Consider the following 26,387-nt stretch of genomic DNA (forward strand, 5'->3'; position numbering starts at 1 on the left):
GAGGTATGAAGAGAATTGAATGATCACATCTGAGATCAGTGCTACTTAAACTCTTTCCCTTTTCATTAGGATTTATAAGAGTAATTAAGTGTTATGAAGTGGTTTTTTGTTGTTGTTTTTATTTTTTGATTGTTTGTTTGTTTTTAAATTCCCAAACTTCATATACATTCACTGTATATTTGGCAGGAAAAAAAAAAGAAAAAAAGTTGCCCATAAAGGCAGCTCCAAAAGACACATAAAAAAGTACATGTTCCCAGTATCAGGAGCCATAATAAACTTCATCTGCATAAAACACTGTCTTTCTCTTACCAACATTAGCTCAATACGTTCAGGTGTTTGTTTATCTGTAACGGGCTTACCTGGCAAGGGTTTGGTAGCAGGGGGACTGCAGGGGTGGCCTCTGTGAGCAGAGCCCAGCAGCTGCCCCATGTCAGAGCAGAGCCAGCTCCAGACAGCCCCACAGGGAGCTGCCGCTGGCCAGAGCCAAGTCAGGGAGTGACACTGGTTGGGCCTCTGGGAGAGCAGGTTTCAGGAAGGGGGAAAGACAAAACTGCTGCACAACCACAGCTGAGAAAGAGGAGCGAGAAGCAGCTCTGCGGGCGCCAAGATCAGTGCAGGAGCAGGGCAGGAGGTGCTCCAGGCAGGCAGCAGCAGTTCCCCCGCGGCCTGTGCAGGGAGAGGCCCCTGGTGGAGCAGGCTGTCCCCCTGCAGCCCATGGGTCCCACACGGAGCAGATCTCCACGCTGCAGCCCCCCCGTGGAGGTGCCCCCGCTGGAGCAGGTGGATGTGGCCTGGAGGAGGCTGCGGCCCATGGAGAGCCCCCGCAGGAGCAGGCCCCGGGCCGGAGCTGCAGCCCGTGGACAGGAGCCCACGCAGGAGCAGGGGGTCTGGGGGGAGCTGCCGCCCACCCGTGGGGGACCCGTGCTGGAGCAGTTTGCTCCTGGGGGATGGATGGACCCCGTGGTACGGAGCCGTGTGGGAGCAGGTCTTGAAGAGCTGCTGCCTGCGGGCAGCCCCCGCAGGCTCAGTTCGGGAAGGACGGCATCCCGTGGGAGGGACCCCACGGGGAGCAGGGGCAGGGAGGGACCGTGAGGGAGCGGCGGAGACAAAGCGCTGTAGGCTGACCACAGCCCCCATTTCACATTTCCCTGCACCACTTGGGGGGAGAAGATGCAAGAGGGTGGATTGGGGGAAGGTGTTTTTAGTTTGCTTTTAGTTCTCACTGCTATGGTCTGTTATTAACTGGCAATAAATGACATGAATATCCCTTGTGCTGAGTCTGTTTTGCTGGTGACAGCAATACATGTTCGATTTCCCTATGCTTATCTCAGCCCATGAGCTTTTATCATAATTTTTTCTCCCCCTGTCCTTTTAAGGAAGGGGAATGAGAGATAGGTACGGTCGTGCCTGGCTACTTACCGATGTGAAACCACCACGTTTGCATGGATGAAAATATTCCATTTTGTTGGTCTTTACGTGTTCTCCATGTAAATAATATAAATAAGTTCTTACTTTCTGCAGATACGATAGGAAGACTCTTAAGTCCCCGACCTTATGTTTTTATCACAGAGATTGAATGCTGATACTACTGGACTCAATGGGAGGTCTTGCCTTTACTCCAGAGGTTTAAGATATAAATAAATAAATAAATAAATAAATAGTGCTTTACTCTGCAGCTGTAGTACCCCAACCAGGAGCAGGGCGTTTTCCCTCAACTTTCTCATACCTTAGTAAGTAAAATAAAAAAGAGTGTTTTGACATTTCAAGCTGGAATTTGCATTCATATATCTACTTTAGCATTAAGACACAAACAACCTGCCCACCAATAAAGCTGAACTTAGCTGCGCTCATTGTTGCTGTTAAATTTCATGTCTCACTTTTGAAGCAGTAGCAATGGAATGAAACAGAGGTGTGATTCTGACATGCCTGACTGTAGCAGGAGAAGCAGTAGGTGGCACAAAGTGTGTGCAATATGAATAGCTGAATTTTATAAATTAATCTTCAGATGAGGTTTTCATTCTCATGGTAAGGTGAATGTATTAGCAATTATGCAGAAGATGAAGGCTGCCATGGCAATGGAGAAAAGAAATAGACAGGTTTTAACCCTGAATAACAGAATGTTGTTTTCACAGAATCAGCTAGGATTTCATGGACATCTTACTGTCTGACACAACAAAGCATATCATTCTTTCATTATTTTGGTCTGACCTTTAAAAATTTTCAAACCACAATGCAAGGTTAATTTCACAAAACAAGATACACATTATATAAGCATCCTGCTCATATAAGCATCTCCTGTGCAGAATATAGAGCAGTCACATGGTAAGTAGTCTATTTTTACAGAAAAGTTGGTCCTTTAGCAAGAAAAGGGACTGCGAAGTTGAGACTTCTCAGTTGTATTTCTGAATGTTACTTCTTTGATAAAGCTGGGCTGTTCATCCTGCCCTTGATATCATGCATCTATCTGTAAAACCAAAAGACTTAATACCTTGCAAACCTGTCATAAAAATGTATTTATGAACAATTTTATAGAAGCATATAATCACGGAATACCCTGAGAATCATTTTATGATTCTACCCTTGGGATCCACAATGATCATTGAGTCGAACTCCTGGCTCCACACAGGACCACCCAAAAACCAGACCATATGTCTGAGAGTGGTGTCCAATCACTTCCTGAACTCCAGCGGCTTGGTGCTGTGACCACTGCCCTGGGGAGCCTGTCCCAGTGCCCGACCCCCCTCTGGGTGCAGAACCTTTCCCTAACCCCCAGCCTGACCCTCCCCTGTCCCAGCTCCATGCCGTTCCCTCGGGTCCTGTCGCTGTCCCCAGAGAGCAGAGCTCAGCGCCTGCCCCTCCGCTCCCCTCGTGAGGGAGCTGCAGGCCGCCATGAGGCCTCCCCTCAGCCTGCTCTGCTCTGGGCTGAACAAACCAAGGGACCTCAGCTGCTCCTCATACATCTTGCCGTCTAAACCCTTGACCATCTTTGTAGCCCTCCTTCAGACACTCTCTAATAGCTTCATGTCCTTCTCATCCTGTGGCACCCAAAACTGCAGACAGATCAAGGTGAGGCTACACCAGCGCAGAGCAGATCAGGACAATCTCTTCCCTCAACCAGCTAGCAGTGCTGTGGCTGATGCACCCCAGGGTACAGTTGGCCCTTTTGGGTGCCAGGGCACGCTGCTGGCTCATGTTCAACTTGCCATCAGCCAGGACCCCTGGATCCCTTTCTGCAGAGCTGCTGTTCAGCCTCTCGCCCCCACAGTCTGTTTGTATTTTATAGGTTGCCCTGTCATGGGTTCAGAACCTCGCACTTGCTGTGGTTGAGCTTCAGGTGGTTGGTGGTTTTCCAGGCCTCTCATTTGTCAAGATCTCTCTGCAAGACCTCTCTACCCTCGAGGAAGTCAACAGGTCTTACCAATTTAGTGTAGTACACAAACTTAATATAGCTTTCAGTACTGTATCCAGGTTTTTTATGATAACATTGAAGAGAACTGACCCTAAAATGAAGCCCTGTGGAACGCCCCTTTTTACTGGTTGCCAGCCTGATATAACCCCATTTACTGTAACTATTTGAGCCCAACCCATTAGCCAGTTGTTCACCCAACACATTATTACAATGCATAATTTCTCAAATATACAAGATAGAATCACAGAATCATTGAATGGTTTGGATTGGAAGATACCTTAAAGATCATCTAGTTCCAAGCCCCTTGCCATGGGCAGGGGCAACTTCCACTAAATTAGGTTGCCCAAAGCCTCATCCAACCCAGCCTTGAACACTTCCAGGGAAAGGGGAGTACTCCAGGTCAGGTCTCACAAGAGCAGAGTAGAGGAGGAGAATCACCTCCCTTGACCTGCTGGTCACATTTCTTATGCAGCTGAGGATACGACTGGCTTTCTGGGCTGCAAACACACACTGCTGGCTCACATCAACCTTTTCACCCACCAATAACCCCAAGTCCTTATCTGCAGGGCAGCTCTTTATCCACTCATTGCCCACCCTGTATTCATATTTGGGATTTCCCCAGCTCAGGTGCAGGACCTTGCACTTTATGATACAATTATAAATTCTGACTAACAACAATTTATTTCCAAGCAAACTTTCTGTAAGTAAATACTCAAAAAATAGGACAATTTAAAAAAAAAAAAAAAAGGAATAGTGTGTGTGTACTGGGTCTGCCTGTGTTGGAGCTAACTTTACTCACAACAGCTTGTATGGTAATTTGCATTTGGGGCTAGAATAGTGTTGGTAATGCACCAATGTTTTGGCTACTGCTGAACAGTGCTGGCACAACATTGTCTCTCCCAGTGTCCATCCCCAAAGGCCAGTGGGCTGGGTTTGGGTAAGTGGTAGGGATGGTGCACAGCCAGGACAGCTGACCTAAACTGACTGTAGAGTTTTCCTATACTGTATGACGTCACACTGAGCAATAAAATCTGAGGGAAAGGAGAAGGAATGAAAGACTTTCATGGTTATGGCACTCGACTTCCAAAACAGCTGTTAGGCATACTGAGGTCCTGAGTCCCAGGAAGTGGATGGACATCTCCCTGCCAATGGGAAGTAGTGAACAAATTCTTCTTTTGTCTTTGTTTCCATGTAGGACTTTTTCTTTCCTTATTCAACTGCCAATATCTCAACCCATGAGCTTTTCTAGCTTATTTTTTTCCCCATCTTATTGAGGAAGGGAGGTAAAAGACCAACTGAGTTGGCATCTGGCAGACAGAAAATGTCAAACCACCAAGACACATTACCACTGTAACCCATCCTTTTCTGTATGAGAGACACATTGTATTTCATAGAATTATAGAATGGCTAGGGTTAGAAGTGACCTTAAAAATCATCTAGTTCCAATCCTCCCTGCCGTGGGCAGGGATGCCTCCCTCTAGATCAGGTATTTATAACTTTTAACACTAGTGTTGCATTAAAAAAATCATGTACCAGACTGAAGACCACAGAATATCATTGGAAAAACAAACTTAGGATAAAGGATCAAGAGATCTGATATATAATGACATCACTTGAACACATATTTATTTATTGGGTCATCAAAGTAATTATACATTAATTACAATCCTTGAATGTTTGTTTATTTTGTTTTGTCTTCTTTTGCTTTGTTTTAACTAGGAGGACGGGAATTCAGGAGAAGAGAAATTATTTGAAAGTTTCTTTATGTTTCACTTTGAACACTGAATTAACTTGAACTGACAAAACATAAACATGAGTTCTGCACTACATGCAAATTCTACCATCTTGATGTATTTCTGCTATGATTAGAAAATCTGTTCCCATGTTATTATGTGTGTAGGATCTTAATTTACTGTTGGTGAAATATGTATGAGTTGACCTGACCTAAATATAATTGTACAACAGTAGTAGTATTTAGATTAGATTAGACTGTGCTGTATTGATGTGTTTGGTAAGTTAAATACATAAGCAAATCAATATTTAAAGACTGTGTACTTTACATATTTTTGTTTGTTTGCTTGTTGTTTGTTTGTTTTTTCCTAGTGAAAACAATACAAAATATCAAAAACAGGTATTTTGACACTCAGAAATGAATAATTTCCTAGAATCTTACCAGAAGCACCTGTATTTTATTTATGTTTTTAGATCCGATTATGAACATAAAAAGAGAAATGATGGTGACCTCCATAAAGAGGTTGTCCAATATTTTAACAGTATATGAAATTGCACTTAAGTAGAAACAGCTACATGCAGGAAATTCAACCTTTAAAAGTATATGGAATATCTAAAAGTTAATTAATAATCTCTTCATTACAAATAAACAAGACTAATGCAGGTCAGGAGAAAGGTATGCCTCTCTCAGGCATCCTACATGGTTTGAACTGATAATACTTAGGTCAAGATACTTAATATTATTTTTTTTCAGTGGTATATGCTCTTGCAAATGGTTGAATGGGATGCAAGGATCTGTTCTTTCATTTTAACTCAGCATGGTTATATAGAAGATGCAAAGGTGACTGCATATTTTTCCAAAATATTGACTGCAAAGATATTTTTTCAGTCTTCACATAATGCAATTTTGGAGTTAAAATACAAGCACTTTCCAAGAGTGTTCCAATGCTTTCCAACTCTTCCTGGGAGAATGGAATATGATCTCAATCCAAACACCACTCAAGTCTTCATCACAGCATTTTTACAAAGTTATTAATTTCCTTCAAAGTTTTCTTTATCATAGTGTCATTATACAACTGCTATATCTAGTACTGTAGTACTATATCCATTATACATAGTGTTATATATAGCATTATACAACTGCTATATCCAGTAATGTAGTAAGGAAGTAGCAGTACTGAGACCTTGCTTTTCCACATAGAATCATTAAGGTTGGAAAAGACCTTCAGGATCATCTGGTCCAACTATCACCCTACTACCAATATTACGCTCTATACCATGCCCCTAAGCACCAGGTCCGACCTCTCCTTGAACTCCCCCAGGGATGGTGATGTCACCACCTCCCTGGGCAACCTGTTCCAATGCCTGACTACTCTTTCTGAGAAGAAATGCCTCCTAATTTCTAACCTAAGCCTCCCCTGGCACAATTTGAGGCCATTCCCTCTAGGCCTATCAGTAGTTATCTGTGAGAAGAGGCCGACACCCAGCTCCCCACACCTTTCTTTCAGGCAGTTGTAGAGAGCAATAAAGGCTCCCCTTAGTCTCCTCTGCTCCAGACTAAACAACCCCAGTTCCCTCAGCTGCTCCTCATAAGACTTTTGTTTCAGGCCCTTCATCAGCCACATAGCCCTTCTCTGGACATGTTCTAGGGCCTCGATGCCATTCTTGTAGTGAGGGACCATATATACCCACCTTGTCAGGATATCAGACTTGCCAGTCTTGTAGCCAGATTTCTTCTCAGAATTACTCACAACTTGATGTTTGATTTTTAAAATTAAATTTCCAAGATTCAATAGCAGTGCAAGGCTCTACAATCATTTTCTTTTGAAACTGGGTCAGGAAAAATAACTGTGATCTGACCCAATTATCTCTCATTAAACCATTTATAAGAGTAGCTCTGTATTGCAGGGCAGTGAAGATTACTGTTCTACAACATATAAATTTGTTCCATACACTAAATCTTTTGGTTTTGCAAATTTGAAGTTATTAGATTCCAGAGAGATATGTGTGTAGAAAAGGTGCATTATTTTGAAAAGGAGGGAAAAGTACAAGATGTCAGTCATAGAAGCAGCATATGTTCATACTAATTGGATGAAAAAGCACCAAACCTTATCAGATGTGTTAGTTTGTTGTGTGCAATGAGCTGTTTTTTTCAGTGAGTGTTCTTACAACACAGTTAATGATAATGCCTTGTATCAACAACTAATTTTTAGAAAATACTTGCAAGATGAAGCTTTGATCTGATGTTGATGGGAAGGGGTAGGATTCTATTGTTGACCCTTAGCTACCCTATTAACTACACAGTATAGATTACAAACAATATGTAAATGTCTTTAAATTTAGGACATAGAAGTGTATGATTTTGTTCTGGAAGGTGTTTCCAAAGATACTATCTCTCATCTATAGCTTATTTAGTTCTTTCCAAGCCAAAGTTCCCTCTTGCTAAACCTGTGACTTCTAGGTTGGATACACTGTCTAATAAACCACCTCAGCTTATTCCACAGGTTTTAGTATATCTGAGATACATCTATATTTATATGTCGATAGAATACATATCTGGGTTCCAAAGATGATATATGCATTAGATGTATCAGTTTGTGCTGAATAATACAAGATATCTATTTCTAACGTGTTGAGAAAGAAGTTCAGCAAAACATTAGATTGTATAGATATGAGTTGTCTCTATTTAGCCTAGTAGGAAATAAGAGGATCAGAAGATAGTGGAAGAGGGGAAAAGCAACAACAACAACAAATACACAAACAAACAAACAAAAACTGAGAAATAAGGTGTGGTTTTCTGAGAAAAAGAGTCATAAGCCAGCCTTAATGTAAATAAAATAAAATAAAATTGAATTAAAATTAAAATAAATATGGTTATTTGCCTTACAAATATTATGTTAAATTGCAATTAATAATATTAATTTCCATTACACAATAGGTAATTTGATGTTAATAATGAGCAGATAATGAGCTGATAATAGGCCTCTGCCTTGGGATGACATTCTTCATTCAATAAACTCTATCCTTAAGAAGTTTTTCATTCACAAATGTCAAGTTTTCTGTGGAGTTCTAGCTTTCCTCAGAATTCCGTTTTGCAATTAAAATACACAGAGTGTATTCTTCCCTGATAGGCATATTTTCTATCACAGAATCATAGAATAATTCACATTGCAGGACAACCCTAGATAAATTCACAATCATAAAGGTACAATTTTAAGTGTTGAGTTTATTTATTTATTTCCCATTTTACAAAGTTACAAGTTTCCTGCTGCTGCTATACATTATTTCTATTCATCTTCTTAGCAGTTAATGGTTCTTTATTTAAACACTATGCTACAGTTGTTAAAGTATTATCTATAACCGGAAAATCTGGTGTGTATAGGGTAGGTTTCTTAAACTGCCAAAGGTCTCACCCTATATGTAAGAATCATTACAAAATTGCTATGAGTTCTTTTTAGATTAGCTTAAAAGTAGTTATTACCAAGCGCTGTGTTAAAGGGTAAAGAACTTTGGCATGACCTAAACCCCCTTGTGTTCCAGCTTGTCCTCAGATATCAGAGGGACTGGGGGCAGCTGGGCTTGGATTCTGAGTGATGCCCAATTTGTCACTGTAAGTCAAGTCACATTCAATTTATTAAATTATCATTATCACAGATGCACAAACAGTACAGTATTGCAGTACTATAAGTCCGGTCTCATTAATCACAATCACAGATGCACAAATATCACAATACACTTTCAGTCTAGTAAATGACTGGTGTAGTTTATTGAAGCAACAGGAATACAGGTTCTTGTGGATTGCCGGTGGTACATACGCTGTCTGCAAAGCACATGCAAATAACAAGAATATGACAAACACAACCAACTACACATGTGCTAACTTATGAAACAACTCTATAGAGAATGTTAGTTTTCCTGGGGAAGATCTTCATATAACTGAGTTCAGATCTCATCCAATAGGCATCCCTATAGGTGGGAGAGGTTCAGCCAGTTGACTGATCCCAGAAGTCAGCAATGTCCTTCAACTTGTGTGCGATGGTGTCTTCCCTGACATTTTCCTGCCTTAAGCCATTTTAATACTATCTTATTACTTTTAGGTGGAGCTTAAGTGACTCTAGTCATGTGCATCTTCGATGTGATTGGTATAATTGTTTTCACTTTTGTTTTAAAGGTATAGGCTCAAAGAAATTCAGAGCACATGTTCAATGAGGGGTAGTCATACCTTGAAGGAAGGTAGACTTTGGGATGGAGATGTGTTTTGGCATTATAATGAGATTATAATGAGCAAAGTTCACCCAGAAGACATGATTTTGGTTATCAGTTAGACTCAGGGCTGTCCATGCAATCTACCAGTTCAATAGTACTGATGATAGTACCTGATCTATCATCAGGTTTCCCATCCCTGCAGTGATAGCACAGAACCTAGCCATGGTGTCTTCACTCCACTCCAAACTCTGTGCTATATCTCTTAGAGTCATCACACCAAGCTCCCTTGGTGTCACCAATACCTAAGGTTGCAGGTTATATTGCCAAGGGGACTGTCATGGATTCCTTGCATATCTGCTGCATATCACCCTGGAAGTTTCCTCAGTGCTGAACCTTCTCTTAAGATGTGGACATATGGTTAACCTCTGTAACTCACCTCCAGCAATTATTCCACACCAAGAAAGATTAACATTTATTTTTTTTTTCTTTTTTTTTTTTTTTTTCTGATGCTCAAACATATGATATTTCCACGTGCCATGTGACTGTTTAGCTGGTAAATTTTACTGAACAGTTGGATAAATTTTATTGAACAGTTAACGTATTTCTTATCATCTATCAATTAAATTAATGGCTATGGACTCACTTCTGACCATCAAATAATACAAATTTCAAGTGAACGGAGACAAGATATTTGCACTATTTCACCTGAGATCACTTCAGACATGTTTCAACCTACCCTATCATTCAAATTTTGTCAGCACAAATATTTAATTACTAACTCTTTGTTAAATATTTTCAGCATGTCACTTTACAGGCAAATCCACTGAATACAAGCCACAAAATATTTCTTTTTTTTTTTTGTCTTCCTACAAGGACTCTGATACTATCAGGAAAAAAAATAAAGAAAGAAAAAAAAGGTGAGTTTGTGATGTCAAAAAGGAAGAGAATCTAAATAATTACCAGGTCTACGATCTCTTGTATCACATCACTTTCACAGTCAAGAATGCAAGAATATCCCAAGGTCAACACATATGGAATAAAAATCTATGGATCCATTTCAGAGATGGGCTGCAATTCAAATGTGAGACAGCACCATAGCAACATACAATATAAAACACATTGCTGGGTGAAGATCAGCCTTTCTACGTCATTAGGCCATAACTTGAAGAGTCTGGCATGCCCCCTTAAGAGATACACTTCTATCAGGGAGACTGACATACTGGCCAACCAGTTCAGCAATATTATTTTTCTGTACCAACTAATGCAACAAATTCATTGTGAGGCAGTAGAAAAGGTAAAGGTGATTTTTATTAAAACAAAACAAAACAAAACTGATTGCAACAACAGGATATGTTTGGCTTTCTGGGCTGCAAACACACATCGCTGGCTCATGCTGAGTTTCTCATCAGCCAGCACTCTCAGGTTCTTCTCATTAGAGATGCTCTCAATCCATTCTCTGCCCTGCCTGTATTTGTGCTTGGGATTGCCCTGACCCAGATGCAGGACCTTGCACCTGGCCTTGTTGAACCTCATGAGTTTCACACAGGCCCACCTCTCAAGCCTGTCCAGGTCCCTCTGGATGGCATCCCTTCCCTCCAGCATGTCAACTGCACCACACAGCTTGGTGTCATTGGCAATCTTGCTGCGGGTGCACTCAATCCCACTGTCCATGTCACTGACAAAGATGTTAAACAGCACCAGTCCCAATACTGACCCCTGAGGAGCACCACTGACCACACCTAGACATTAAACTGTCGACCACAACTCTGAGTACGACCATCCAGACAATTCCTTAACCTCCAAGTGGTCCATTCATCAAATCCATGTGTCTCCAATTTAGAGACAAGGATGTCATGTGGGACAGTGTCAAATGCTTGGCACAAGTCCAGAAAGATGTTATCAGTGGATCTACCCTTATCCCCCAATGCTGTAATGCCATTGTAGAAGGCCACCATATTTGTCAAGCACAATCTGTCCTTAGTGAAGCCATGTTGGCTGTCCCCAGTCACCTCCTTGTTTTCCATGTGCCTTAGCACAGTTTTCAGGAGAATCTACCCATAATCTTGCCAGGCACAGAGGTGAGACTGACTAGCCTGTAGTTCCTTAGGTCTTACGTTTTTCTCTGTGTACACAGAAAATATTTTCTCAGTCTGGATCATGTCTGGTACGTTGGATTTGAGGCTGAATTTCATCTGAAATTTAATCCCAAATATTTTGGACTATATCTTTAAAGCAACCGAGACTGTCTATAATCTGCACAAAAGCTAATTTAGCAGGAATTCAGATTGCTAAATTTAGATTAATAATCCCTGTTTTTAGGTCACCTCTTTTTCTTCCTCTCAGATAATGCATAGGGACTTTTAAAGATTATATTTAATATTTTTGCTCATAAATCAGACTTCAGTAACTCTACACACAAAATCTGCTATTATTTTCATTAATGGAATCACCCTTTCAACTAGCTACCAATACCTTTCTCATTACACCACCTACCAGTGAACATTTCATGCTTAAACTCAATTAATCCAGCACAGAATCCATCATAAGTAAGCATTTATGGAAAATTCTTCTTCTGTTTTTGGCATAAAGACAGTAAAAATGCGAGACCTGCCCTACATTTATATCAGCAGTGGTACCGTATTTCAATGTCAGTCATCAGAAACCTTTACTGTTGTTTTCGCTAAGACTTAATTCAAGGGTAAGATGACGTGGTTTATATCTCAAGTGTCAAAACAATACAAATGCATTGTCTCCACAGAGATGGATGCAATCCGTTGTCAGATCACCTGACCCATTTAGCTGCAGATTCAAAGGAAAATGAATTTTGCCTCCAGTTTTTGAAATGGACTGCTGGTTGTAAATGGCAACACACTATTGCAATACAGTGACTCATACAGATATTCCTGGAACTTACTCACTACACATGTAAATTAGATTGGCACATACTTCAGTAGAATTTTCATAATTGAAGAAATAGTAAAAAGCTATATTGAGTCCATTCGTATATTGCCTGTTAGTCCTGAGGGTTGGCATCAAACCAGTCCCTCAGTGTTAAAAAAAACTCTACAACGAGCAAACCTCATGCTAGACACCAGGTCTGGGATTCAGTTAAAAGAATAAAAAGCTAAGGAATGATTGTTGTTTTTGTTGTTGTTGTTTGGTGAGATTTTTGTTTGTTTTGGATTTTGTTTTTGTGCTTTTGACTACAGACCTGCAGTCACTGTAAAGGCAATGTGTCCGTAGTCATAGTTATGGCCCTTAAAATGTTACTTTCCTAAGAGGCAATGAAAGTAGTTCATTATGAAATTCAGGTCATTCATTATTTTTTTTTATTCATCTATGCTGCTTCATGCATTCTTGAAAACTGAACTGAGACTAACCTGCTTTGCTTCCTCATGCTCTAGTAACACCTCAGAGTTGTGAAACCACACTGTGGAAGAATTGTGGTCTAAAAACAAAGGTCTAAAACAAAGGTCTGTGGTCTAAAAACAAAACTTGCTTGGGTTAAAATACTTTTTTTACAAAAACATTTGTGATAGATAAAGTTTGAAAAATCAATTTATTGTTTATGTTTTTTGGTTTTGTTTTGTTTTCTTTTGTTTTCCCTCACTTCTTGTTCTTTGGGCTGCTTAAGGGGTCATGTAGATCCTCTGCACACTTTCCGCCTGGACTTTTATCCACAGAATCTTTTTTAACACAGTAGTATCAGGGATATTTTGTGCTCTGCTTGGAAATCATCCAAATACATTCACATGATTGTTGATTTCTATGGTGTTACAATTGTGTAAGGTGAAAAAAAAAAAAAAAGAGAGAAAAAAAAAGGAAAAACCACTGTGGTTTTCAATATTACAGCTGTGACAACATAGTGCTATTTTGTTTCACACAAGGGGAATATGATTCTCTCAGGTTCTCTTTGTAACAAATGTCTATGTGAAAACAGCAATAAAACTTCAGCTGTTCCTAATCAGACAGGACTTCCTTCATTCTTGATTCAAATTTCTCAGACCCACAAAGCTACTATTTTCCACTGTTGTTGCAAGTTACAAACATTTGAGGTGTTTGCTTCAAGCCCTTAAAAATAATACCTGCATCATGAGTCGCAGAAGTCTCTCACCGCAAACACAGGAAAAACTAAACTTTTCATTGAAGACAAATTTACCCCCTACAAAATGATTGCTAGAACTCCCTAATATAGACATATATAGACACATGTATACAGACACAATATAGAGACAAAACACAGTCATAAAATGATTTGAAAATGTGTTTTCAGAATTGAGCTGTTTTGGGCAGCTGGTTTGAAATGGCTGGCTGAGCAAAAGTGGGAAAGGAAGAGGTATCTTTGTTTCACAACCCATACCTGCTGTGCTGAAGTAAGTTCTCCATTCCTCAGAGAACAGTAGGTTTGCAAGGCAGGAATGCTTCCTCCCACTGTTAGTCATGAAGCATAATGCACAAATAATTTGTCTACAGAAATGTAAATTTTCAGATAGAAAACTGAAGTAAAAGCGGATCTCTGGTGAAGTATTAGCTATCTGCTAAATTAGGAAAATCATGCTATATATTGCCCTGCTAAGTAGTTCTTATCTTCCTGTGGGTCTCTGTTGTCTTTGAATTTCTATTTATTAGCCACGTGTAAAACACATTAATACATACCTTTTTAAATATGTAGTAGATTATGTTCTTAGTTCTGCTTTCAACTGCAGTATCACTTAAATACATTTATTGTACGTGTCATTAGACTTTTGAGTCTAAGGAAGATTGAACATTTCTGTGGATTTAAATTCAAGATTTTGCTCTTGAAATTAAATGTACAGACCTCTGTCACTTTCATGACTGTTCATCCCAAGCCTCCACCATTAGTTTCCCACCCTCCTCTTTTTATTAACATCATATTTATTTCATAAGATTACATGATTCCAAACTATTTTTCTTGCAGTATGACAAACCTATTTTCTGTAACACACACCAATTTCTGTAACACATATTTAACAACATGATACTTGTTTAACGGTGTTGCCTAAATTACATTTTTAATGCCTACATATTCTGTTTGTACAACCAAAAAACAAAACAAAAAAAACACAACAACAACAAAAAAAAAGCGGTGAGGAGGGCAAACTCAGACTCATCCCTTCACTCTCTAGAGCTTTCAAAACTGGTGATGGGTAGACAACTCAAAGACTGTGTTGCACACTTTTTGCTCTTGATCAGTGAATTCCTTGATTAAACTTGCCTTGCATCCCTAACACACTTTACTTTGGTTAGTTCTTGTTTCTCTTTCCATCTTCTCATTGTAGTAATATGGTAATCAGAGTAGTTCTTCCTTTACACAGAACGACAGAATGGCCAAGGTTGGAAGGGATCCCCAAAGATCATCTAGTCCAACCCCCACCACCACCACCAAGCAGGATCACCTAGAGCACATTGCACAGGATGGCATCGGGGCAGGTTTTGAATATCTCCAGAGAAGGAGACTCCACGAACTCTCAGGGCAACCTGTCCCAGTGCTCTGTCACCCTCACAGTAAAGAAGTGTCTTCTCATATTCAGCCAGAACTTCCTGTGCTTCAGTTTGGGCCTATTGCCTCTTGTCTTGTTGTTGGGTACAACTGAAAAGAGACCAGCCCCATCCTCTCGACACAAAGGTGCTTCTTTGACTGTTCTCTTCACCTGGCCTTTCTTATGCAGAAAAAGACGTGGTTTTTCCAAGTAGACATAATTATGTACAATTTCTAAATGTTTATTATACCCCTGAACTCATTTCCTCATAACACTGTTCATGTCAGAAGAAACAGCAAAAGGGGGTGGGAAGGTATTAGGATAATGCAATAGAGTCAGTTTTTATCTATCAATGCTATTCTGCTTAGTTATACAGGCCATTGTCTATATTGGTACACAACCCCTCCTCCCACTCCTTTTTTTTTTTTTTTTTTTTTATTCATCTCATTTTATCAACAGAACAAACAATTATAGGTTCAGACAGATCCTAGATAATTATTGATAGAAAGCTTTACAAAAGTCACATAGCCATATAGAACAAGGGCTGCTCAGCAGGAAGATGAGTGCCACCCAGCCGCTCGCTCACTCTCACCAGGTAGCATGAGAGAGAGAATCAGAGAGGTGAAAGAGAGAGATCTCATGGCTTGAGATAAAGACAGATCACTAGGCAAAGCAAAAGCTGTGCACACAAGCAGAGCAAAACAAAGAATTCATTCACCACTTCACATCAGCAGGCTGGTATCAGCCACTTCAGAAAAGCAGGTCTTATCACACATAAAAGTTTCTTGGGAAAACAAATGCCATCACTCTTAATGTCCTCACTTCCTCCTTCTTTACTACAGTTTTATTTCTGAGAATGGCTCCATATGGTGTAGAACATTTCTCTGGCCAGTTCAAGTCATCTGTCCTGGTTCTGTCCCCTCCCAGCTCCTTGTGCATCCCCAGCCTCCTCTCTGGCAGGGCAGTATGAGAAAATTAAAAGTCCTTGACTGAGTGTAAGCACACTCTGGAACAATAAAACATTGGCATCTTAGCACCACTATTTTCGTCAAAAATCCAAAACACAGCATCATACAAGTCTCTACAAATAAAATTAACTTTAACCCAGCCAAAACAATGACGCACTGCAAGCATCAAAGTCAAGGTACTGCAGAGGCAAAATTTTGTCGGCAAAGACTTTAAAGAGAAAAAAAAAAAAAAAAGTTCTATCTTGTTTCCTCCATGGTAAAGATACCTAAACTGTACTGTATCTAAACTAATACCATAAAATCATTCATTTAAAAATCAATTTTTTAAACATTAGTATCTAACCATAGAAGTTAATTTATTTGCTGTTTTTGCTCTTGATAATAGGAAGAAACACACAGTTCTCCATCTGAGAACTGTTCTGGACCCAGTAAGGCACTTATCCATATAATTAATGAACTTAAATTGGTTCTCTGTACATAGAACATGAGAAGGTAGATAACAGGCAGCTGGTTTGGTCTTGTCCTCAGACTGTCAGGCATTTAACAGAGAAAAATCAGCAGTTCTGAACATCAGAGTATGGAAATATGTAGAGACTACCACATCTCAGAAGTTATTTTTCCACTAAATATCCCTAAAGCACTAACACTCCTGCCCACCTCCACATGAGATTTGGTAGAGTAGGAGTACTCCTAGGCTAGCCACTTGAGAAGACTGGGAAGGCATTGTATCCTGCTATCCTAAATCTGCTTCATGAATTTAAATACATAACAGATGTGCTTTGTAGGCCATTCCGCAGTTCTGGTTCACTAGTGATCCAGACTGCAGGAACTACAAAGTCATAGCTAGCTTCCTCCCACAGATTTTGCACTACAAAAGAATCCAGGGTATGCATAAAGATCCCCTCAGGTCTCTTGCAGTTGGGATGTAATCTGGACACAGTGAAATGTTTTTAAGGTTTCCTAATAAAGACATTTTCAGTGCCCTTCATACTTATTCGGTCAAGTCATCTATATCAAATCTGTCTGCAGTATCATTCACAGCTGCTTATTTAATGCTTGCAAGTTTTTTATCTGTTAACTCTGTGCATATGTGTGTATGTACCTGTATGTAGAAAGTGTTTATCTTCAGATTGATGCTCATTCACTATGACCCAATTTTACTATCAACATATGCCCTTCTTTTCTAAGATAATAGGTATATCATGTTACATGGAGCATAACAAAGATGTTTTAAAATCAGATGTGCTCTCAATTCCCTGCTATAAATGGTTTCAAGTTTCAGCTTTGGCACTTTTTTCCATTCCATGCTCACAATTTAGCCACATTAATCAAATAATTTAATATTATACAAATAGAGATTGAATTGTCAGATGACCAGCTGTTTGCTGATTCTTCCACTGTAGAGATGTATAGCCAATTCACATCTTTTACTGAATCTTAAGCAATATATTAACACCATAAAAATATGAACTTTACTGCACTGCTGACATATGTATGTCATGAAAATCTGAAACAATTTAAACTTGCAGGAAAATTGTCTCACTTTGTGTATTTACTGAACCCTGCTTATCCCAGGCTTATTACGATTTCGAAGTCAAGGAGTTCATAGAATAAAATTCTTAATATATTAAACCATTAATAAAAAGTTCTGAATGAAATTCGTAAAAAATGTGAGTAAATTTAGATACTGCATTTTCAGTGAGCTTGTGCTATGACTGAAATTATAGTTTAAAAAGTAAAAATTACTAGTAAAAAAATAAAAAAATAAGAAATTAGTTACTTTAACATATGCAGATCGACTGCATTAATACTGTATTTAAAAAAAAATCTTTATAATTAATTTCACTAGTTCATATTTTCCTCTGTTTGTATCTTGTGCTATTTTACCAGTTGAGATGAATCCATGCCCTTAATTTTATGCAACTCAAGGCAGAGGAATGTGGCTGCTGTGGAACACAAGGGAAGACCTCTCATCTCACCAACTAAAATGGTTGTCCATAGTGGGATACTTAATCCTGCTTGCTCCTAGAGCCTACTGGGGTGAACGCTTTCCCAGGAAAATGCAGAAGAAAGGAACAGATTTCTACAGAAGAAAACACATGTTAGTCTTTATTGTATTAATGGAAGAGTCTAGTTTGATACTTTGAAATATTTCTGGACAAGCTACTTGGTACATGTTATCAAATTCCACTGTAGATAACAGCTTTCTAAGCACTTTTTCTTTTTCTTTTCTTTTTTTTTCTTTTTTTTTTTTGACTAAAAATGGTAAAGTGACATTTTCTTACTATTTCCTTGATATACCATCTTGGGGAAAAAAAAAAAAAAAGTAGAAAGGACCTCTAGAGGTCATTACCTTGGGAATTGTTTGGATGAGTTTTGAAACTCTCTGAAGATTCCACACTGTCTTTGGGCACCTCCTTCCAGGATCTGTCCCCTTGCACTGGAAGCAATTGTTCTTTATAACTAGCTAGGTTTTACACCACAGTGATTTATGACTCATGTCGTTTTGCTGTGCACCTCTGGGAAGTGTCTGGCTGGTTAGTGCTACCACATGTCCATTCACCTTGGAGATCACTATTGGAGTGTAATGCACAAGTTTAGGTATCATGTAAGTAAAATGATGTCCTGGTGGACAGCAGGCTGGCCATGAGCCAGTAATGTGCCCTTGTGGCCAAGAAGACCAATGGTACCCTGGGCTGCATTCGGAGTAGTGTTGCCAGCAGGTCAAGGGAGGTGATCCTCCCCCTCTACTCAGCCCTGGTGTGGCCACACCTGAAGTACTGTGTCCAGCTCTGGGCTCCCCAGTACAAGACAGACGAGGAACTACTGGAGTGAGCCCAGTGAAGGGCTGTGATGATGATTAGGGGACTGGAGCATCTCTTGTATTAGGAGAGGCTGAGAGAGCTGTGCCTGTTGAGCTTGGAGAAGACTGAGAGGGAATCTCATCAACACGTATAAATAAATATCTGAAGGAAGAGTGTAAAGAGTATGGGGCCAGACTCTTCTCAGTTGTGCCCATTGACAGAGCACTGGAACAGGTTGCCTAGAGAGGCTGTAGAATCTCGTTCTCCAGAGATATTCAAAACCCACCTGGATGTGATCCTATGCAGTGTGTTATAGGTGACTCTGCTTGGCAGGGTGGGGCTGGATTAGTTGATCTTCAGAGGTCTTTTCAGCCTCAACCATTCTGTGATTCTGTAATTGAGGAGACTAAAGATCTTCTAAACTAAGAAGAAACTCTTAGTTTATTTACTTATAGCCTCAAGTTTCCTCAAACATTCCTCCAGTTTTCAACATTCCTTTTACTACATAAATCTCTATGTAGCTAAGAATATTGCAACACTGGTAACAAAGCTCAAATTAAGACCTTGTAGGAAAGGAAAATAAATAAACAAATAAATAAATAAATCATCTACACTTTCATACCCACCAAGCACCAAGAAGTGTGTGTCCAAATCATATATCAAAAATCAGGTGCTGCCAAGTGTGCAGCTAGGTGTCTTTCCAGCATTCAGACTTCTAGATGATGCAGAGGTACACAGGCTATTATTCCTCAGTACTTCTGGGTCCCTTTTAACATTGTTGATGAAGTGCTGACTTGGATGTACATTTTTGTTCTTGTTAAGATCTGATAGACCCTTCAAGCTGTCCTGTCTCTGTGAATCACTGGTACTTACTGACTGCCCTTTGTCTCCCAAAGGATGCTCTGAATATGCACATAGACTTGAAGGGATCTTGCCAATCTGCTAAAATAGGTGCCATTAACTCATTCCATATCCACATCTCTTCTGGTACTTTTGATTCCCTTGGATCCTCCACACTCAGACCGTCTCGTTAAAAACAATCTAAACCTTTCTAATACACTACCTCCATCTAGACAGAGTCATTTGTCAAGAGTTTTAAGCCGGTGGTGCTGCCCCCAAACTTCTCCTGTATGTACATATGTCTGTCTTTGTGTAACCCGCAATTTTCCTAATGCTACTCAAGCATCTGTGTCAATACAGTGCAGGAGGTGGTGAGATGAAGAGAACAAGCTGCAAAGAGGGAGGTAGGAATAGCTTACTGTCCTGACAGTGAGGAAAATGCAGCCACAACCTGACTTAGAGATCTGTTTCAGATCTCTAAGTACACTGACTGCTTTCTCCTTACACTCAGGGTGCAAGCTGATGTTGCTAATTGGCCAGTCCACGTTACTTGTTTCCTCTGATTCATTAGTAGCCTGAAAACATTACAATAAAATAAATAAAATAAAATAAAATAAAATAAAATAAAATATTTATTTTCCACTGACCTGATGGAGAAAATATCTTTGAATTCTCTGGAACCACAGACAGAAAACTTCAAGGATCATATTCCTCACTCTTGCTAAAATATAAAACTACATCTACAACTACAACTACAACCGAAGATATTCATGGAATTGTAGAATCATAGAATGGTTTGGGTTGGAAGGGACCTTAAGGATCATCTAATTCCAACCCCATGCCATGGGCAGGGATATCTCCCACTAGACCAGATTGAACAAAGCCCCATCCAGCCTGGCCTTGAACACCTCCAGGGATGGGGCATCCACAGCTTCTCTGGGCAACCTGCGTCAGTGCCTCACCATCCTCTGACTAAAGAATTTCTTCCTAATGTCTAATCTAAATCTACACCCTTTTAGTTTAAAACCATTACCCCATGTCCTCTCAACACACCCCCTGACAAAGAGTCCGTCTCCTGCTCTTTTGCAGGCTCCCTTTAGGTGCTGGAGGGCCACTGTAAGGTCTCCCTGGAGCTTTCTCTTCTCGAGGCTTAACAAACTCAACTCCCTCAGTCTGTCTTCATAGGAGAAGTGCTCCAGCAGCTCTTTGATCATCCATGTGGCCCCACTCTGGACTCATTCAATGTTCTTCTTGTGCTGGAAGCCCCAGAGCTGAACATAGTACTCCAGGTGGGGTCTGACAAGAGCAGAGTAGAGGGGGAGAATCACCTCCCTCGACCTGCTGGCCACATTTCTTTTGGTGCAGTCCAAGACATGATTGGATTTCTGGGCTGCAAATGCACATTGCCAGCTCATTGTGAGATTCTCATCAAGCAACACACACAGGTCCTTCTTATCAGAGCTGCTCTCACTCTGTTCTCTGCTCCACCTGCATTAGTGCCTGGGATTGACTTAGCCCAGATGCAGCACCTTGCACTTGGCATTGCTGAACCTCATGAGGTTTGCACAGGCTCACCTGTCAAGCCTGCCAAGGTCCCCTTAGATGCCATCTGTTCCCTCCAGCTTCTTGCCTGCACAACGCAGCTCGGTGTCATTGGCAAACTTGCTGAGGTTGCACTCAATCTCCTTGTCCATGTCACTGACAAAGATGTTAAGCAGCGCCAGACCCAATACTGACCTCTGAGGAACACCACATGTTGCTGAACTTTACTTGGGACATTGAACCATTGTCTGCAACTCTTTGAGTGCAACTGATAGCAGTAGATATTTAATTCTGTTTTGTATGAAAGAGATAAAAATACATATTTTAAGGGAAGGGCAAGATGACCCAGGCCTTGGCAATGTGTAAAGGATGATTAAGTGAGGAACTGCTAATCAGGAACACTATTATGTTGACATTCTTGAGGGAAACATCCTGACTATGCCTTTGAACAGTCACCAAACAACATAACATGAATAGTTGGCTGAAAAACAAAGATTAGAAGTATCTTACTGTAAATTACCTGTGAACTACTCTCATCTTACAGTAGAATTTATGCCTCTAGGCTGGGAGACCCCTTCCCAGCAAGGGACCCTTCTCTGAGGATGCACAGAATGATTCTGTCATGTCAGCAGTGTCCGAATTATGTAACCAATCGGAGGCTAGGGGCTCATACAAACATGTATTTGTAGTGATAAGGTATTGTACTGTATAAAGAATGGCATCGAAAATCCGAATGTGTAGCAACTTTGTGGGAAACCACCTGGTACCCAGTCTTGCACAATTCTGAAATAAAAAATTTCTAGATCTAGTGTGTGGATTGACTTATTGCACATCAGGTAATGAATCATAACTTTTTATCGGACAACACAGATGTCCAGCCAATTCCTTAACCTCCAAGTAGTCCATCCATCAAATCCACGTCTCTCCAATTTAGAGACAAGGATATCATGGGGGACAATGTCAAATGCTTTGCACAAGTCCAGGTAGATTATGTCAGTTGCTCTTCCCTTATCCACTAACTCTGTAATTCCATGTTGGAAGGTCACCATGGATTTGTCAGGCATGATCTGCCCTTAGCAAAGCCATGTTGGCTGTCCCCAGTCACCTCATTTTCCATGTGCCTTAGCATAGTTTCCAGGAGGATCTGCTCCATGATCTTACCAGGCACAGAGCTGAGACTGACTGGCCTGTAGTTCCATGGGTCTTCCTTCTTTCCCTTTTTTAAAATGGGGGTCATGTTTCCCTCTTCCACTCAGTGGGAACTTCACTGGACTGCCACAACTTCATAAATGTGATGGACAGTGGCTTAGCAACTTCATCCGCCAGTTCTTTCAGGACCTTCAGATGCATCTTATCAGGTCCTGTTGTGGAAATAAAAATGTTGTTTTTCACCAGAATTGATAACATAAGCACAGGAAGTACCAGACATGCTGCTTCTTGGGAATGTCCAAAGTATGGGGGGCAGGAGGGGTAAGAAAGACAAGTACTAAATTGATATTCAACAGAAGAGCATTTACTGGGTGTATGTGACCACATAAGAAACAGGTTTTTTCTAGAGATGTTACATTGTTTAGAGTTACATTGTTTAGAGGGCACTGAGATATGCTTGCAGTGATAAGAAAACTTACCAGACAGACTTGTAAAATGCAGAAAACCAGACTCCTTAGTGCAAATTAGGTGAAATTCACGGTACCAAGTCAAGACAGATAAGGAAAGAAACATTACCATCTCAAAGAGTAAAAAAAAGTCAAAAGAAACTTGAAAAATAACAGGCTGGCAACTGAAAGACATGTATTATCTGTGAAGCATCGGATAGGTTGTGAACCTGGACTACCCAGTCAATAGGGAAACAGGGGAGGGTCCCAGTCCTTGAGAAATAAAGCACATAAACTGTACTATGTGACTGTTAGGTGCGCTCCTGCTTGCGGGACGCCTGTCATTGCAATCATGAATTGATGCTACTTGACTGAGATCCTCTGCTGAGCCTATGTTATTGGCAACAGAGTGTTTCTCACACTATGGTGGACCTTCAAGTTCTTTAGATGGTCTTGAGCCTTCTGGGACTTGGGCCATGTGGCTGGAGCTCTTGCCAGTAAAGACTGAGGCAAAAAAGTCATTAAGTACCTCAGCATTCTCCATATCCCAGGCAACCATGCCTCCTTTCCTTCCACAGAGGACCCACAACTTCTCTAGATTTCCTTTTATCACTGATGTACATGTAGAAACCTTTTTTTGTTGCTCTTGACATCCCTGGCCAAATTTAATTCTAGTAGGGCTTTAGCTTTCCTGATCTGATCCCTGGCTTCTCAGACAATTTCTCTGTTTTACTCCCAGGCTATCTGTCCTTGCTTTCACCCTCTGTAGGCCCCCTTTTTCTGCTTGAGCTTGTCCAGGAGCTCCTTGTTCATCCATGCAGGCCTCCTAGCATTTTTGCCTGACTTCCTCTGTGTTGGGATGCATCACTCCTGAGCTTGGAGGAGGTGATCCTTGAATATTAACCGGACGATTATTTTTTTTCCAAGCTTGCATTCAGACAATCCACTGACTCATGTAGCTGGAGTCTGGCTGAACTCTCACACCCAGGTCACATCCAAAGCTGCAAGGGTTAAAGAGTCAGGTTTGCCCTGCCCTGCATAAGGATGAGTCAGGCAGCAGCTGTTAGCAATACAAAAGAATGGGTAAATGGCCTTGATGGGCCATCTATCTCAAACCTTCTCAATCAATTGGACAGACTTTTTGCCCAGCTCAGGGGTCACAGGACCACTGATAGGTCTGCCATGGAAATGCATGGCCATGAATTCTCCCTCCAGGTAAGAACACAGAGTCTTCTGTAGACAATCACCAGTACCCAAAAAGAGAGAGGAAGAGCTACTGGCTCGAGATAATCACAGAATCACAGAATGGCTGAGGTTGGAAGGGACCCCCAAAGATCATCTAGTCCAACCCCCCTGCCAAGCAGGATCACCTGGAGCACATTGCACAGGTTGCCATCCAGACGGATTTTGAATATCTCTAGAGAAGGAGACTCCACAACCTGTCAGGGCAACCTGTCCCAGTGCTCTGTCACCCTCACAGTAAAGAAGTGCCCCCTCGCATTCAGACGGAACCTCCTGTGCTTCAGTCTGGGCCCATGGCCTCTCATCCTGTCTCTGGGCACAACTGAAAAGAGACCGGCTCCATCCTCGCGACACACACCCCTCAGATATTTATACGCATTGATGAAGTCTCCCCTCAGTCTTCTCTTTTCCAGGCTAAACAGGCCCAGTTCTCTCAGCCTGTCCTCCTACAACTGGTCCTTCAGTCCTCTAACCATCTTCATAGCCCTCCTCTGAACTCACTCCAGTAGCTCCATGTCCCTCTTGTACTGTGGAGCCCAGAACTGGACACAATACTCCAGGTGTGGCCACACCAGGGCTGAGTAGAGGGGGAGGATCACCTCCCTTGACCTGCCGGCAACACTCTTCTGAATGTACCCCAGGGTACCATTGGCCTTCTTGACCACAAGGGCCCATTGCTGACTCATGGTCATCCTGCTTACCACCAGGACTCCCAGGTCCCTCTGCAGAGCTGCTCTCCAGCAGGTCAGCCCCCAGCCTGTACTGGTGCTTGGGGTTGTTCCTCCCTAGGTGCAGGACCCTGCACTTGCCCTTGTTGAACTTCATGAGGTTCCTCTCAGCCCATCTCTCCAGCCTGTTGAGGTCCCTCTGAATGGCAGCACAGCCCTCTGGGGTACCAGCCACTCCTCCCAGCTTTGTGTCATCAGCAAACTTGCTGAGAGTGCACTCTGTTCCATCGTCCAGGTTGTTGATATATAAATTGAACAACACTGGACCCAGTACTGACCTCTGGGGGACACCGCTAGCTTTAGGCCTCCAATTAGATTCTCCACCACCAAGCATGATCCTGCTCTCAGTGGCTTCCCAAGGTATTGTCTCTCTGGAACCTCTCTTTTGTTGCCAGGAGGAGACCACTACAACTGCCCTGACTCAGCCCAGGATTAGAAGCTATAGTCTGGAATTTCCTTTCTAATTTCTCCTCCCTTTACAGGGTAAAGAAACAATAATGTAGGTGTGTTGGAGTGAACACATTCCTCGCTATTGAGCGCAAAAAATTTCTCAACAAATGACTTTTTTTGATATCACATGTGGTCTAATGGTTTCAAGTATTGTCCCCAAGACAATCCTAGTTGTTCTTAAACAATACTTCATGCAGGAAGCTGTCCTAAGGAGCACGGACATCATAGTTTTACTCGGCAGCCCGTAAACTGAGGGACAGGTCCTTCAGTAAAAGTGGATGGTTTGTGCAGGCTTAGCCTGGCTTTCTGTATCCTCCAGGAAAAAAATAAAAATGGAACTCTAGAACTGGTTCTTACAGAAATCACACTTAACACTTCTTATTGTTTAACCTATAGAAGCACCAAAATTCTCAGCAGTGTTTGTGTAAAGGCAGTATGGAAAGTGATAAAATAGACCATGCAGTTCAAGCCAAAAAATGTTACTAACCTTTATAAGTGGGTGATTAAATGATGGAAATGCCCATGGAGCATCAGCTGTCCTGAAGTAGCAGATTCTATGTCTGCTGCATGTGAAACATACACTAGACATTGCAAATTGACCAAACTGAAAGGAAATAAAATTGACACTTGGGATATTTGGACTCTGTTGTATGCCTCACATCATGCATAGGATCGCCTAGGAGAAAAAGATGAGGACGTAAAAAACTTAGAAAAAGAAATTCAAAAACCAAGGAGGTTAAAATTCCAAATTAACAAAACACCATCTTAATCAGAAAAGAAAATCTTAGGGCTTGTGTACATAGGACCTTTGTTTGCAAACTAAACAATTAGAGTTAGAAGTTGAAAAAGTTCAAGACTTAGAGAAGGATTTAGAAAATGAGCTAGAGAAAGCTAGAACAGCAACTTAGTTCCTAGCATAAGCAACCTAAAGCCATGTAATCAATTTATCAATGCAATCATTGCAGATCTAAGAGAAAATTTCCTCTGCATGAAGTGTTAATAGCTGTTGTGAAGGCAAAAGGAATTTCTGATATTCTTCTAAACCCTGAACTTTCTCATTCAATATTTTTTTCCAGACTTTGGCAACCTTCTCCCAAAGACACACTCCTAGAAGTTCCTTCCAGTCCTGAGCTGGGGAGACTCCACCCAGCCAGCATTATAGTGACATAAAAGGTTGAAATAATGGGAAACAGCAAAGCAAGTGTCCAATAAGAAGTATGGGAAACTATCTAATAGAAGCCCCATGAGGCTAAGTCCATCGCAGACCACTTAGGCCCTTCATATAGGAATACTCTAATTGGTGCAATCAAGCGCAGAGCATGTATCCACATTTAGGTGGAGGAGATGCAGCTTGGCTTATGGAAGTCTGTC

At 41.0% G+C, this 26,387-nt stretch overlaps 1 long non-coding RNA gene across 11 annotated transcripts in view; it reads right to left on the reverse strand.

Moving 5' to 3' along the window:
* Positions 1-26,387, reverse strand: part of LOC308185443 — a 102,545-nt gene that overhangs the window by 66,626 nt on the left and 9,532 nt on the right. For all 11 annotated transcript variants that reach the window (XR_013943370.1, XR_013943371.1, XR_013943372.1 and 8 more), the window contains exon 2: positions 360-22,362. This is a non-coding gene — a long non-coding RNA (uncharacterized lncRNA). The remainder of the gene's footprint in view (positions 1-359; positions 22,363-26,387) is intronic.

This window comes from Anser brachyrhynchus (genome assembly GCF_964034855.1).
Source record: "Anser brachyrhynchus genome assembly, chromosome: Z".
In the NCBI taxonomy this organism is placed as follows: Eukaryota; Metazoa; Chordata; class Aves; order Anseriformes; family Anatidae; genus Anser; species Anser brachyrhynchus.